Source organism: Oncorhynchus nerka, unplaced genomic scaffold (assembly GCF_034236695.1).
Source record: "Oncorhynchus nerka isolate Pitt River unplaced genomic scaffold, Oner_Uvic_2.0 unplaced_scaffold_1616, whole genome shotgun sequence".
Classification (NCBI taxonomy): Eukaryota; Metazoa; Chordata; class Actinopteri; order Salmoniformes; family Salmonidae; genus Oncorhynchus; species Oncorhynchus nerka.
This window is the reverse complement of record NW_027039709.1, coordinates 11,592-22,457: the sequence shown is the minus strand read 5'-3', so window position 1 is coordinate 22,457 and position 10,866 is coordinate 11,592.

Below are 10,866 nucleotides of genomic sequence, written 5' to 3'. Positions count from 1 at the left end.
ACGCATTGTGACCAGATGTCCTGATCCCTCCTTGTGTGCCAGTTATTTGACAGATGATTTATTTTACTTTGGCTGCGTTTAGTCAGCCTAATTCTGATGTTTTACCCAGGTATTGGCAAAAGAGCTGCTCTGATTGGTTAAAAGATGAGACTTGTGCTGCCTGTGCACCTGACTACCTCCGGAGGAGGTCAGTAGCCCTCCCAGTGATGCCTCATGCCTCAGGTAGCCCTCCCAGTGATGTGTCATGCCTCAGGTAGCCCTCCCAGTGATGTCTCATGCCTCAGGTAGCCCTCCCAGTGATGTCATGCCTCAGGTAGCCCTCCCAGTGATGCCTCAGGTAGCCCTCCCAGTGATGCCTCAGGTAGCCCTCCCAGTGATGTGCCTCAGGTAGCCCTCCCAGTGATGCCTCAGGTAGCCCTCCCAGTGATGCCTCAGGTAGCCCTCCCAGTGATGTCTCTGGTAGCCCTCCCAGTGATGCCTCATGCCTCTGGTAGCCCTCCCAGTGATGCCTCTGGTAGCCCTCCCAGTGATGTCTCATGCCTCTGGTAGCCCTCCCAGTGATGTGTCATGCCTCTGGTAGCCCTCCCAGTGATGCCTCAGGTAGCCCTCCCAGTGATGCCTCAGGTAGCCCTCCCAGTGATGCCTCAGGTAGCCCTCCCAGTGATGCCTCAGGTAGCCCTCCCAGTGATGCCTCAGGTAGCCCTCCCAGTGATGCCTCAGGTAGCCCTCCCAGTGATGCCTCAGGTAGCCCTCCCAGTGATGCCTCAGGTAGCCCTCCCAGTGATGCCTCAGGTAGCCCTCCCAGTGATGCCTCAGGTAGCCCTCCCAGTGATGCCTCAGGTAGCCCTCCCAGTGATGTCTCATGCCTCTGGTAGCCCTCCCAGTGATGCCTCTGGTAGCCCTCCCAGTGATGCCTCTGGTAGCCCTCCCAGTGATGCCTCTGGTAGCCCTCCCAGTGATGCCTCTGGTAGCCCTCCCAGTGATGCCTCTGGTAGCCCTCCCAGTGATGTCTCATGTCTCTGGTAGCCCTCCCAGTGATGTGTCATGCCTCAGGTAGCCCTCCCAGCGATGCCTCTGGTAGCCCTCCCAGCGATGCCTCTGGTAGCCCTCCCAGCGATGCCTCTGGTAGCCCTCCCAGCGATGCCTCTGGTAGCCCTCCCAGTGATGCCTCAGGTAGCCCTCCCAGTGATGCCTCTGGTAGCCCTCCCAGTGATGCCTCAGGTAGCCCTCCCAGTGATGCCTCATGCCTCTGGTAGCCCTCCCAGTGATGCCTCTGGTAGCCCTCCCAGCGATGCCTCTGGTAGCCCTCCCAGTGATGTCTCATGTCTCTGGTAGCCCTCCCAGCGATGCCTCTGGTAGCCCTCCCAGCGATGCCTCTGGTAGCCCTCCCAGCGATGCCTCTGGTAGCCCTCCCAGCGATGCCTCTGGTAGCCCTCCCAGCGATGCCTCTGGTAGCCCTCCCAGCGATGCCTCTGGTAGCCCTCCCAGCGATGCCTCTGGTAGCCCTCCCAGCGATGCCTCTGGTAGCCCTCCCAGTGATGCCTCAGGTAGCCCTCCCAGTGATGCCTCTGGTAGCCCTCCCAGTGATGCCTCAGGTAGCCCTCCCAGTGATGCCTCTGGTAGCCCTCCCAGTGATGCCTCTGGTAGCCCTCCCAGTGATGCCTCTGGTAGCCCTCCCAGTGATGTCTCATGTCTCTGGTAGCCCTCCCAGTGATGCCTCAGGTAGCCCTCCCAGTGATGTGTCATGCCTCAGGTAGCCCTCCCAGTGATGTGTCATGCCTCAGGTAGCCCTCCCAGTGATGCCTCAGGTAGCCCTCCCAGTGATGCCTCTGGTAGCCCTCCCAGTGATGTCTCATGCCTCAGGTAGTCCTCCCAGTGATGTGTCAGGCCTCTGGTAGCCCTCCCAGTGATGTGTCAGGCCTCTGGTAGCCCTCCCAGTGATGTGTCAGGCCTCTGGTAGCCCTCCCAGTGATGTCTCATGTCTCTGGTAGCCCTCCCAGTGATGCCTCAGGTAGTCCTCCCAGTGATGTCTCATGCCTCAGGTAGCCCTCCCAGTGATGTGTCAGGCCTCTGGTAGCCCTCCCAGTGATGTGTCAGGCCTCTGGTAGCCCTCCCAGTGATGTATTCTAATAATACTCATGTGCCAGCCCTCTTAAAGAGACATCCCAGTGATGACATCACTGGCTAGCCTTGTTAAAGAGACCCTGGGAGGCTGATGGTCTTGTTAAAGAGACATCACTGGGAGGGCTGATGCCTCATGCCGGTCTTGTTAAAGAGACATCACTGGGAGGCCTCTGGTAGCTATCCCACGGTCTTGTTAAAGAGACATCACTGGGAGGGCTCCCAGTGATGCCTCAGGTAGGTCTTGTTAAAGAGACATCACTGGGAGGGCCCTCCCAGTGATCGCTACGGTCTTGTTAAAGAGACATCACTGGGAGGGCTACCCAAGCTATCGCTACGGTCTTGTTAAAGAGACATCACTGGGAGGGCTCCCAGTGATGCCGGTCTTGTTAAAGAGACATCACTGGGAGGGCTACAGGTAGCCTCCCAGGTCTTGATAAAGAGACATCACTGGGAGGGCTCCCAGTGATGCCTCATCGCCTCCCAGTGATGCGGTCTCCCAGTGAGACATCACTGGGAGGGCTCCCAGTGATGCCTCGGTCCCTCCCAGTGATCACTGGGAGCCTACCCAGTGATGCTTGTTAAAGAGACATCACTGGGAGCCTCCCAGTGATGCCTCTGGTCTTGTTAAAGAGTGATCACTGGGAGCCCTCCCAGTGATGCCGGTCTTGTTAAAGAGACATCACTGGGAGCCCTCCCAGCTATGCCTCTTGTTAAAGCCCATCCATCACAAGACCGATCTCTGCATGTCTGGCAGACATATCCGTGTGGAGGATGCCTCTGGTGAGCCCTCCCAAGACGGAGCTGCTCTTCCTCCCGGGAAGGACTGCCCGTTCCATGATCTCCCATCACGGTAGCCCTCCCAGTGTCCTCCTCCCAGATGCGCTAGCCTTGGCGTGATCTGGACAACAGTGATGCCTCATCAAGGCGGTGGCCCGTCCCAGTGATGCCTACAACATCCGCAGGTAGCCCTCCCAGTGATGCCTCATGCCTAATCCAGGCAGTCATCTCCCAGTGGATTACTGCAACTCTGTTGGCTGGGCTCCCAGCCTGTGCCATTAAAACCCTCCTCAGTGATGTCTCAGCCCGTCTGGTGTTCCCTCCCAGTGATGTCTCATGTCACTGGCTCCTCCCTCCCTCCACTGGCTTCAGTTGAGCCCTCCCAGACCATGGTGCTTGCCTACGGTAGCTGTCCCAGTGATGTCGGCACCTCAGGTAGCCTCCCAGGCTCTGATCAGGCCCTACACCCAAACAAGGGCACTGCGTTCATCCACCTCTGGCCTGATGTCTCATGCCTCCCTACCACTGAGGAAGTACAGTTCCCGCTCCCAGTGAAAACTGTTCAGCTGCTCTGGCCCCCCAGTGATGGAACAAACTCCTCACGACGCCAGGACAGCGGAGTCAATCACCACCTTCCGGAGACACCTGAAACCCCAGTGATTAAGGAATACCTAGGATGGATAAAGTAATCCCTCTCACCCCCTCCCAGTTTAGATGTACTGTTCCACTGGCCATAAGGTGCCCTGCCCAGTGATGTGTAAGTCGCTCTGGATGGTAGCGTCTGCTCCCTTAAATGTAAATGTAATCACTGGGAGGGCTACCCAAGCTATCGCTACGGTCTTGTTAAAGAGACATCACTGGGAGGGCTACCCAAGCTATCGCTACGGTCTTGTTAAAGAGACATCACTGGGAGGGCTACCCAAGCTATCGCTACGGTCTTGTTAAAGAGACATCACTGGGAGGGCTACCCAAGCTATCGCTACGGTCTTGTTAAAGAGACATCACTGGGAGGGCTACCCAAGCTATCGCTACGGTCTTGTTAAAGAGACATCACTGGGAGGGCTACCCAAGCTATCGCTACGGTCTTGTTAAAGAGACATCACTGGGAGGGCTACCCAAGCTATCGCTACGGTCTTGTTAAACTTCCTTACATGTAACTTGCAACAATTTCAAAGATTTACAGTTATATGAACTCTAAGAAAGTCAGTCAATGGAAATAAATTCATCGGGACCTAATCTATGGATTTCACTTGACTGGGAATCCAGATATGCATCTGTTGGTCACAGGTACCTTACAAAAACAGAAAAGCAGGGGCGTGGATCAGAGAACCAGTCAGTATCTGGTGTTATCAGAGAACCAGTCAGTATCTGGTGTGATCAGAGAACCAGTCAGTATCTGGTGTGGATCAGAGAACCAGTCAGTATCTGGTGTGATCAGAAAACCAGTCACTATCTAGTGTGGATCAGAAAACCAGTCAGTATCTGGTGTGGATCAGATAACCAGTCAGTATCTGGTGTGGATCAGATAACCAGTCAGTATCTGGTGTGGATCAGATAACCAGTCAGTATCTGGTGTGGATCAGATAACCAGTCAGTATCTGGTGTTCAAAGATTTAGTCAGTATCTGGTGAGATCAGAAAACCAGTCACTATCTGGTGTGGATCAGAAAACCAGTCAGTATCTGGTGTGGATCAGATAACCAGTCAGTATCTGGTGTGGATCAGATAACCAGTCAGTATCTGGTGTGGATCAGATAACCAGTCAGTATCTGGTGTGGATCAGATAACCAGTCAGTATCTGGTGTGGATCAGATAACCAGTCAGTATCTGGTGTGATCAGAGAACCAGTCAGTATCTGGTGTGATCAGAAAACCAGTCACTATCTGGTGTGGATCAGAAAACCAGTCAGTATCTGGTGATGAGAACCAGTCAGTATCTGGTGTGGATCAGAAAACCAGTCAGTATCTGGTGTGGATCAGAAAACCAGTCAGTATCTGGTGTGATCAGAAAACCAGTCAGTATCTGGTGTGATCAGAAAACCAGTCAGTATCTGGTGTGATCAGAAAACCAGTCAGTATCTGGTGTGGATCAGAGAACCAGTCAGTATCTGGAGTGATCAGAGAACCAGTCAGTATCTGGTGTGGATCAGAGAACCAGTCAGTATCTGGTGTGGATCAGAGAACCAGTCAGTATCTGGTGTGATCAGAGAACCAGTCAGTATCTGGTGTGATCAGAAAACCAGTCAGTATCTAGTGTGGATCAGAAAACCAGTCCGTATCTGGTGTGATCAGAGAACCAGTCAGTATCTGGTGTGGATCAGAGAACCAGTCAGTATCTGGTGTGATCAGAAAACCAGTCAGTATCTAGTGTGGATCAGAGAACCAGTCAGTATCTGGTGTGACCACCATTTGCCTCAGGCAGCGAGACACATCTCCTTCACATAGAGTTGATCAGGCTGTTGATTGTGGAATGTGGTCCCACTCCTCAATGACTGTGTGAAGTTCCTGGATATTGGCAGGAACTGGAACGTGCCGTCGATCCACAGCATCCAAACATACTCAATGGGTGACGTGTCTGGTGAGGATGCAGGCCATGGAAGAACTGGTGAGAATGGAAGAACTGGGACATTATCAGCTTCCAGCATGGGGCTGTGCTTTATCATGCTGAAACATGAGGTGATGGCGGTGGATGAATGGCACGACAATGGGCCTCAGGATCTCCCCATGGTATCTCTGTCCATACCATAACCCCACCTCCACCATGGGGCCCTCTGTCCATACCATAACCCCACCTCCACCATGGGGCCGTGCTTTATCATGCTGAAACATGAGGTGATGACGGTGGATGAATGGCACCACAATGGGCCTCAGGATCTCCCCATGGTATCTCTGTTCATACCATAACCCCACTTTATCATGCTGAAACATGAGGTGATGACGGTGGATGAATGGCACCACAATGGGCCTCAGGATCTCCCCATGGTATCTCTGTTCATACCATAACCCCACCTCCACCATGGGGCCCTCTGTTCATACCATAACCCCACCTCCACCATGGGGCCCTCTGTTCATACCATAACCCCACTGCCACCATGGGACACTCTGTACATACCATAACCCCACCTCCACCATGGGGCCCTCTGTTCATACCATAACCCCACCTCCACCATGGGGCCCTCTGTTCATACCATAACCCCACTGCCATCATGGGACACTCTGTTCATACCATAACCCCACCTCCACCATGGGGCCCTCTGTTCATACCATAACCCCACCTCCACCATGGGGCCCTCTGTTCATACCATAACCCCACTGCCACCATGGGACACTCTGTTCATACCATAACCCCACCTCCACCATGGGGCCCTCTGTTCATACCATAACCCCACCTCCACCATGGGGCCCTCTGTTCATACCATAACCCCACCTCCACCATGGGGCCCTCTGTTCATACCATAACCCCACCTCCACCATGGGGCCCTCTGTTCATACCATAACCCCACTGCCACCATGGGACACTCTGTTCATACCATAACCCCACCTCCACCATGGGGCCCTCTGTTCATACCATAACCCCACCTCCACCATGGGGCCCTCTGTTCATACCATAACCCCACCTCCACCATGGGGCCCTCTGTTCATACCATAACCCCACCTCCACCATGGGGCCCTCTGTTCATACCATAACCCCACCTCCACCATGGGGCCCTCTGTTCATACCATAACCCCACTGCCACCATGGGACCCTCTGTTCATACCATAACCCCACCTCCACCATGGGGCCCTCTGCCCATACCATAACCCCACTGCCACCATGGGACACTCTGTTCATACCATAACCCCACTGCCACCATGGTATCTCTGTTCATACCATAACCCCACTGCCACCATGGGGCCCTCTGTTCATACCATAACCCCACTGCCACCATGGGACACTCTGTTCATACCATAACCCCACCTCCACCATGGGGCCCTCTGTTCATACCATAACCCCACCTCCACCATGGGGCCCTCTGTTCATACCATAACCCCACTGCCATCATGGGACACTCTGTTCATACCATAACCCCACCTCCACCATGGGGCCCTCTGTTCATACCATAACCCCACCTCCACCATGGGGCCCTCTGTTCATACCATAACCCCACTGCCACCATGGGACACTCTGTTCATACCATAACCCCACCTCCACCATGGGGCCCTCTGTTCATACCATAACCCCACCTCCACCATGGGGCCCTCTGTTCATACCATAACCCCACCTCCACCATGGGGCCCTCTGTTCATACCATAACCCCACCTCCACCATGGGGCCCTCTGTTCATACCATAACCCCACCTCCACCATGGGGCCCTCTGTTCATACCATAACCCCACTGCCACCATGGGACCCTCTGTTCATACCATAACCCCACCTCCACCATGGGGCCCTCTGCCCATACCATAACCCCACTGCCACCATGGGACACTCTGTTCATACCATAACCCCACTGCCACCATGGGGCCCTCTGTTCATACCATAACCCCACTGCCACCATGGGACACTCTGTTCATACCATAACCCCACCTCCACCATGGGGCCCTCTGTTCATACCATAACCCCACCTCCACCATGGGGCCATACCATAACCCCACCTCCACCATGGGGCTCTCTGTTCATACCATAACCCCACCTCCACCATGGGGCCCTCTGTTCATACCATAACCCCACCTCCACCATGGGGCCCTCTGTTCATACCATAACCCCACCTCCACCATGGGGCCCTCTGTTCATACCATAACCCCACCTCCACCATGGGGCCCTCTGTTCATACCATAACCCCACCTCCACCATGGGGCCCTCTGTTCATACCATAACCCCACCTCCACCATGGGGCCCTCTGTTCATACCATAACCCCACCTCCACCATGGGGCCCTCTGTTCATACCATAACCCCACCTCCACCATGGGGCCCTCTGTTCATACCATAACCCCACTGCCACCATGGGGCCCTCTGTTCATACCATAACCCCACCTCCACCATGGGGCCCTCTGTTCATACCATAACCCCACTGCTACCATGGGACACTCTGTTCATACCATAACCCCACCTCCACCATGGGGCCCTCTGTTCATACCATAACCCCACTGCCACCATGGGACCCTCTGTTCATACCATAACCCCACCTCCACCATGGGGCCCTCTGCCACCATGGGACCTTCTGTTCATACCATAACCCCACTAGCACCATGGGGCCCTCTGTTCATACCATAACCCCACTGCCACCATGGTATCTCTGTTCATACCATAACCCCACTGCCACCATGGGGCCCTCTGTTCATACCATAACCCCACTGCCACCATGGGACACTCTGTTCATACCATAACCCCACTGCCACCATGGGACCCTCTGTTCATACCATAACCCCACTGCCACCATGGGACCCTCTGTTCATACCATAACCCCACCTCCACCATGGGGCCCTCTGTTCATACCATAACCCCACTGCCACCATGGGACACTCTGTTCACAACGTTGACATCAGCAAACCACACGACCCCTGCAGTTCTGAGGCCGGTTGGATGAACTGACAAATTCTCTACAATGACTTATGGTAAAGAAATTAACAGCTTTGGTGGACATTCCTGCAGTCAGCATGCCAATTGTCCCTCAACTTGAGACCTCTGTGGCATTGAGTTGTGACAACTGCACACTTTAGAGTTGCCTTTTATTGTCCCCAGCACGAGGTGCACATGTGTAATGATCATGCTGTTTAATCAGCTATTTGATATGCCACATAGTTGACCCACCCCCCTCTTCAGAGGACAAATATAGGGTGTTTTTACACCTTTAGCGTACATGGTACTTTTATATAAAGCAATCACACAACATAATACATTACCAAACATCACCTCTAATCTATAATACATTACCAAACATCACCTCTAATCTATAATACATTACCAAACATCACCTCTAATCTATAATACATTACCAAACATCACCTCTAATCTATAATACATTACCAAACATCACCTCTAATCTATAATACATTACCAAACATCACCTCTAATCTATAATACATTACCAAACATCACCTCTAATCTATAATACATTACCAAACATCACCTCTAATCTATAATACATTACCAAACATCACCTCTAATCTATAATACATTACCAAACATCACCTCTAATCTATAATACATTACCAAACATCACCTCTAATCTATAATACATTACCAAACATCACCTCTAATCTATAATACATTACCAAACATCACCTCTAATCTATAATACATTACCAAACATCACCTCTAATCTATAATACATTACCAAACATCACCTCTAATCTATAATACATTACCAAACATCACCTCTAATCTATAATACATTACCAAACATCACCTCTAATCCCACCTCTCAGCCCATCCCACCTCTCAGCCACTCTCAGCCTATCCCACCTCTCAGCCACTCTCAGCCCATCCCACCTCTCAGCCCATCCCACCTCTCAGCCCATCCCACCTCTCAGCCCATCCCACCTCTCAGCCCATCCCACCTCTCAGCCACTCTCAGCCTATCCCACCTCTCAGCCCATCCCACCTCTCAGCCACTCTCAGCCCATCCCACCTCTCAGCCCATCCCACCTCTCAGCCCATCCCACCTCTCAGCCCATCCCACCTCTCAGCCCATCCCACCCCTCAGCCCATCCCACCTCTCAGCCCATCCCACCTCTCAGCCCATCCCACCTCTCAGCCACTCTCAGCCCATCCCACCCCTCAGCCACTCTCAGCCCATCCCACCCCTCAGCCCATCCCACCTCTCAGCCCATCCCACCTCTCAGCCACTCTCAGCCTATCCCACCCCTCAGCCCATCCCACCTCTCAGCCCATCCCACCCCTCAGCCCATCCCACCTCTCAGCCCATCCCACCCCTCAGCCCATCCCACCCCTCAGCCCATCCCACCTCTCAGCCACTCTCAGCCCATCCCACCTCTCAGCCCATCCCACCTCTCAGCCACTCTCAACCCATCCCACCTCTCAGCCCATCCCACCTCTCAGCCACTCTCAGCCCATCCCACCTCTCAGCCAATCCCACCTCAGCCCATCCCACCTCTCAGCCCATCCCACCTCTCAGCCACTCTCAGCCCATCCCACCTCTCAGCCAATCCCACCTCTCAGCCACTCTCAGCCCATCCCACCTCTCAGCCACTCTCAGCCCATCCCACCTCTCAGCCCATCCCACCTCTCAGCCACTCTTAACCCATCCCACCTCTCAGCCCATCCCACCTCAGCCACTCTCAGCCCATCCCACCTCTCAGCCCATCCCACCTCTCAGCCACTCTCAACCCATCCCACCTCTCAGCCCATCCCACCTCTCAGCCCATCCCACCCCTCAGCCCATCCCACCTCTCAGCCACTCTCAACCCATCCCACCCCTCAGCCCATCCCACCTCTCAGCCCATCCCACTCAACCCATCCCACCCCTCAGCCCATCCCACCCCTCAGCCCATCCCACCCCTCAGCCCATCCCACCCCTCAGCCCATCCCACCTCTCAGCCCATCCCACCTCTCAGCCCATCCCACCTCTCAGCCACTCTCAGCCCATCCCACCTCTCAGCCCATCCCACCTCTCAGCCACTCTCAGCCCATCCCACCTCTCAGCCCATCCCACCTCTCAGCCATCCCACCTCTCAACCCATCCCACCTCTCAGCCCATCCCACCTCTCAGCCACTCTCAGCCCATCCCACCTCTCAGCCACTCTCAGCCCATCCCACCTCTCAGCCAATCCCACCTCTCAGCCACTCTCAGCCCATCCCACCTCTCAGCCCATCCCACCTCTCAGCCCATCCCACCTCTCAGCCCATCCCACCTCTCAGCCACTCTCAGCCCATCCCACCTCTCAGCCAATCCCACCTCTCAGCCACTCTCAGCCCATCCCACCTCTCAGCCCATCCCACCTCTCAGCCACTCTCAGCCCATCCC